General features: G+C 37.3%; 1 pseudogene; it reads left to right on the forward strand.

Moving 5' to 3' along the window:
* The first annotated feature begins 233 nt into the window (after nucleotides 1–233).
* Nucleotides 234–1197, forward strand: LOC126080212 (olfactory receptor 1052-like; annotated as a pseudogene).
* The last annotated feature ends 5130 nt before the right edge of the window (nucleotides 1198–6327 follow it).

The following is a 6327-nucleotide window of genomic DNA, read 5'->3' on the forward strand; positions in this document are numbered from 1 at the left end:
TCAACACCAGCATTATAAATGAATCTTGAAACTATTGAAGCCTGCATGGTTTTCTAATGTAGCATACAAATAAACAGTACTAATTTCATAAATAAGACAAGCAGAGAGAGGGGATGTGATAACTCAAGTCACAAAGCTAGTTAAGAATTCCCAGTAGTCTTGATATTGCAGCACCATTATTCTCTCTTAATTTATTCCAATCTCCTTATATTAGCAGGTATCAAGAAAGCCAAATGGCTCATGAGAATTTTACAGAGGTTATTGAGTTTATCCTACTGGGACTGACAGAGCGTTTGGACCTGAAAGTGGTCCTTTTCATGTTGTTCCTGCTGATTTACATCATTTCTTTGGTGGGGAACCTGGGAATGCTCTTTCTAATCCAAATCACCCCCAAGCTCCACACACCCATGTACCATTTCCTTAGCTGTCTGTCACTTGTAGATGCCTGCTACTCATCAGTCTTTGCACCCAAAACCTGCTGAACTTCTTTGTTGAACAGGAGACAAGCTCATATTCTGCACGCATTGTGCAATATTTTTTATTTGTGTCACTCAACACCACTGAGGGCTTCTTGCTGGCAGCAATGGCTTACGATCGCTATGTGGCCATTGTATACCCTCTAATTTATACAGTGACCATGACTAAAATAGTGTGTGTTGTGTTGGTCATAGGATCATGTGTGGGAGGTTTAATGAACTCGTTAACACACACAATTGGCCCGCTGAAACTCTCTTTCTGTAGGCCAAATGTCATCAGTCACTTCTTCTGTGACCTTCCTCCCCTGTTGAAGCTGTCCTGTTCTGACACATCCATGAATGAATTGTTGCTTTTAATCTTCCCTGGTGTGATTGCCATGATCACTTTCTTGACTGTGATCATCTCCTACATCTTCATTGTTGCTGCCATCCTGAGGATCCGCTCAACGGCCGGTAGACACAAAGCCTTCTCCACCTGTGCTTCACATCTGACAGCTGTGACTTTATCCTATGGTTCTATAAGCTTTAGTTACATTCAGCCAAGCTCCTAATATTCCCTAGAACAGGAAAAGATGGTGTCTGTATTTTTACATTGATGATTCCCATGTTAAACCCATTGATTTACAGCCTAAGGAACAAGGAAGTAAAGGATGCTGTGAAGAGGGCAATAGAAATGAAACATTTCCCCTGTTACTTTCATGCCACACATTTCTCGAAATAGGATACAGATATGTGTTCTGTCTAATGATATCTATACGAATTTATTAAAAGTTCATGACGGAAAAACTTGGAGTTTATTCAATTGAATCCATTTGCTTTAGAAAGGAAGAGAAAATCGGAGAGGTGTAACCTGTCATAGGACACATGACTGGTTATTGCAGCAACTAACTCAAAATCAGACTGGAGACATAGGCCAGATAACTCTGGATAATCCCTAACAGATCCAGTCCCCTCCCTCCACACATGTAATTGATTACTGTTCAACATCAACACTTGGAGAAATCAGGATTTAGCAGAAATTTACCTTATGTAGATTTTATCTCAGACCCTAGGGAATCTTTAGGAAATATGTGTTAAATTTTTCTTTCATGTCTGTTAAGTTGGATTTGCGATTTTGAAATGGGCCTTGCTGACCTTGAAAAGAAGTCATCGGCACCGTATGAACTGCTCGTAGTCATATTTGCATCAAGAACATTTGTTACTTATTAAGAAAACCAGGAGCCAATGCAGTGAATTTACATTCCTAAGATTTCATTTTTTGTCCTGTGCGTGAATTCATAGTGATTAGAGTGATCCCAGCTTTGATGGATATTTTCATTTGTCCTTGGTCGGATGTGACATGTGGACAAACACTGACTCCCCAAATCATGGACATCTAAGGATCATACAACCCTCCCATCCAAACCCTAATCTGATATAGAATAAACTCTTAAAAGTCCTTAACTCATGCTTGTCTACCCTCTCCTCCAAAATCAACACTCTCTTATTTGATGAATTAAATAAGCACATGTTGTTTCTCATTTTAAACAAGAAATACATCTCTTCGTAAGGCTTAAATAGTTTCATCTTAGATATGTCTTATGAGGAAACCCTGGTGGTATAGCGGTTAAGTGCTACAGCTGCTAAAAAAAAGGTCGGCAGTTCAAATCCACCAGGCGCTCCTTGGAAACTCTGTGGGGCAGTTCTACTGTACTCTACAAGGTTGCTGTCAGCCAGAATCGATTCAACGGCAATCGGTTTGGTTTTTTGGATGCCTTATGAAGTCTCAGAACTTAGATCTTTTCACTCTTCATAAAGTTCTCAGATGTTTTTGCCAGAATACCCTACTGAGTGCAGTTTTTCTCAGGCTATCTCCAGTCTTTTCAGTTATGCTTCATGCAATATCATTTCAAATTTCATCATCGTCTTCATTCCTTAGTTTGTCAATGTGGAAAGATTACATGGAATAAATGGTAAAAGAAACACAGGTTTTTATATCAGTGAATTGTTTTAAAATTATTGTTCTACCAATTCTTACAGTGTAAACTTGGAGAAACTCTTTAAATATTTCAGGGCAACTCTAATGTGAGTCATGAGCATGAAAATACTTAACTAAATCAATCTCATGATAACTAGAGATAATACCTGGAACATATGTATCTGGAACATAGTATAGGCATTTAATAAATAGAAACCTTTGCGACTAGGACTCTCTTAACTTTCAGTTTTCAGGAAGAAAGATATACTCCATTAAAAAAAATATATATGTATTATTATAAGATTTTTAGTATTTCTTTCCTTTTAAATCATTGCAAATTTTTTCCACTTGTTCTTGTACAGTTTTCTTTATTGGTCTGATTTCATTTTACCTATCTTTGTGGAGGCGGAATCGACTCGACAGCACTGGGTGTTTGGGTAACTTTGTGCTTTATAATACTTATTCTTTCATTCTTTTTGTTGTAGATTTAGTCTATCATTTTACCCTGTATTTATCTCTTTTATACTTTCATTCCATTTTCCAAATATCAGCCTTCTCAATATTTCTAAACATTTCTTTCTACATCTGGAAAGTATATTAAAAAATGTTGAACGTGATAATTATATTAGTATCTTAATTGATTAAATTTGTAATAATTTTTTAAAAACATTGTAGACTTTTAATATACATGTTTTTTCAAAAAATTATTACAAATAATAATGTATATAGAAAGGTATTCAATCACCAAATTTTGAATTCAAATACGTTTGGATTTAAACAAATTTAAAATAGAAATATACATAATATATAATTACACCATAAAATTGTATAAATTATAATTATAAACACTAATGGAGTTAATTTTAAATATTCAGTTTTTCATTATATAGCCTCACATAGATAAGAAAAATATCCACAATGGTTTTCCTTTAATACTGAGAAAAATTCAAACATGTACGCTTTGGATAGAAAATGTTGGGGCCTTACTTTTCCCAGGCTTATATATTTTTTTATATTTAGCTGCTTTAATGGTATGAAATATGCTGAATCTGAAATTGACTGTTCACATAATCAATGGAGATTCCATCCTCCAAATGTCCTGAACCAAATATAAAACAATAATCAGGAAACATAATCAAAAACTCCCGGGTTTCCTCTCAACGCCAGGTAGGTGTCATGTTTACGTGTTCTACCAAAGCAATTACAAATACCTTCTCTGGTTTTCAAAAGCATCAGCTCTCAGTATATGCTGTGAAGAGAGTATGAAGAAAAATCGACGAGTTCATTGTCAAAGTCAAGTTGTTTTCTTGAAATATTGTGCAGACGTATTTCTTATTTCCCTCAGGATGATGTTGTTAGGTGCCTTCTAGTAAGTTCCGACTCATAGCAACCCTATGTACCCGAGAAGGAAACTGCCTCGTCCTGTGCCATCGTCACAATTATTGCTATGTTTGAGCCCGTCATTGCAGCCATTGTGTCAACCCATCTCAGTGAGGGTCTTCGTCTTTTGCACTGACCATCTACTTTAACAAACATGATATCCTTCTCCAGGGACTGGTTCCTTCTGATAACATAACAAAAGTACATGAAATGAAATCTTTCCTTCCTCACTTCTAAGGAGCATTCTTATTGTACTTCTTTGAAGACAAATTTGTTCATTCTTCTGACAGTCCATGAAGTATTCAATATTCTTTGCCAAAAGCATAATTCAAAGACATTAATTCTCTTTCAATCTTCCTTATTCATTGTCCAGCTTTCACATGTATATGAGGCGATTGGAAATATCTCAGCTTGGATCAGGCACATCTTCATCCCCAAAGTGACACCTTTGCTTTTTAACACTTTAAAAAGACCTTTTGCAGCAGATTTGTCCAATGCAATGCATCCTTTGTTTTCTTGACTACTGCTTCCATGGGCATTGATCGTGGATCCAAGTAAAATGAAACCCTTGACAAGGTCAATCGTTTCTCCATTGATCATGATGTTGCTTACTGGTCCAGTTGTGAGGATTTTTGTAGTTCTTTAATTGGAGGTGCAATTCACACTACAGGCTGTAGCCTTTAATATTCTTTAGTAAGTGCTTCAAGTGATCTTCACTTTCAGCAAGCAAGGTGGTGTCATATGCACATCTCAAGTTGTTAATAAGTCTTCCTTCTTTTTTAAAAATTTATTTATTTTTTGTATTGTACTTTAGGTGAAGGTTTACAGAACAAACTCATTTCTTATCAAACAGTACACGCATTGTTGTATGACCTTGGCTAACAACCCCACGACATGTCAACACCCTCCCTTCTCAACCCTGGGTTCCCTATTACAAGCTTTCCTCTGCCCTCCTGCCTTCCAGTCCGTGTCCCAGGGCTGGTATGCCCCTTTAGTCTTGTTTTGTTCCATGGGCCTGTACAATCTTTTGCTGAAGGGTGAACCTCCAGATTGGCCTCATTACTGAGCTGAAGGGGTGTCCAGTGGCCATATTCTCAGGGTTTCTCCAGTCTCTGTCAGGGCAGCAAGTCTGGTCTTTCTTTTTCAGTTAGAATTTTGTTCTACATTTTCCACCAGCTCTGTCTGGTGCCGTCTATTGTGATCCCTGTCAGAGCAGTCAGTGGTGGTAGCCGGGGACCATCTCCTTGTACTGGACTCAGTCGGTGGAGGTCATGGGAGATGTGGTGCATAAGAACTTTGGACTAATCTTTCTCTTGTATCTTTAGTTTTCTTCATTATTCCTTGCTCCCAAGGGGGTGAGACCTGTGAAGTATGCTAGATGGCCACTCATAGGCTTTTAAAACCCCAGACACTACTCACTAAAGTAGAATGTAGGACACATTCTTTGTAAACTATGTTATGCCAATTGAGCAAATATTCCCTGAGATCATGGTCCTCACAACCCTCAGCTGAACAATTCGGTTCCTCAGGGAGTTTGGATATGTCTGTGGAGCTACGATGACCTTGCCTTGTACAGGTTGTGCTGGCTTCCCCAGTATTGTGTAATGTCTTACCCTTCAAGGAAGTTTCCATTTATCTATGGTCTATCAAGTGTTTTTCCATCTCCACCCGTCCCCTTCCTTGTAATCATCAAAGATTGTTTCTTTTTTATGTAAACTTTTCATGAGTATTTAAGGTAGTGGTCTCCTACAACATTTGTCCTTTTTTGATTGACTTATTTCTCTCAGCATAAAGTCCTCCAGATTCATCCATGTTATGAGATGCTTCACAGATTCATCATTGTTCTTTATCGTTGCATAATATACTCCATTAATTGTACCTACCACAGTTTGTTTATCCATTTATCTGTTGATGGGCATCTAGGTTGTTTCCATCTTTTTGCTATTGTGAACAATTCTGCAGTGAATATGGGTGTGCCTTTGTCTCTTTGTGTGATGACTATTTCTCTAGGATATATTCCTAGGAGTGGGATTGCTGGATCATATGGTATTTCTATTTCTAGGTTTCTAAGGAAGCTCCACATCGTTTTCCAAAATGGTTGCATCATTTTGCATTCTCACCAGCAGTGCATAAGGGTTCTAATTTCCCTGAAGCCTCTCCAACATCTGTTATTTCCTGTTTTATTGATTTGTGACAGTACTTCTGGAGTGAGATGGTATTTCATTGTGGTTTTGGTTTGCATTTTTCTAATGGCTAGAAATTGTAAGCATTTCCTCATGTGTCTGTTGGCTGTTTGAATATCTTCTTTGGTGAAGTGTCTGTTCATTGCCTTTGCCCATTTTTTAATTGGATTGTCTTTTTGTTGAAGAGGTGTTGAATTTTCTTATAGATTTTAGAGATTAGACCTTTGTCTGATTTGTAATAGCCATCTTTTTTTTCCCCCTAGTCCGTAAGTTTCCTTTTCACTATTTAGGTGAAGTCTTTTGATGAGCATAAGTGTTTAATTTTTAGAAG

The sequence above is a fragment of the Elephas maximus genome, chromosome 7, assembly GCF_024166365.1.
Source record: "Elephas maximus indicus isolate mEleMax1 chromosome 7, mEleMax1 primary haplotype, whole genome shotgun sequence".
NCBI classification, from domain to species: domain Eukaryota; kingdom Metazoa; phylum Chordata; class Mammalia; order Proboscidea; family Elephantidae; genus Elephas; species Elephas maximus.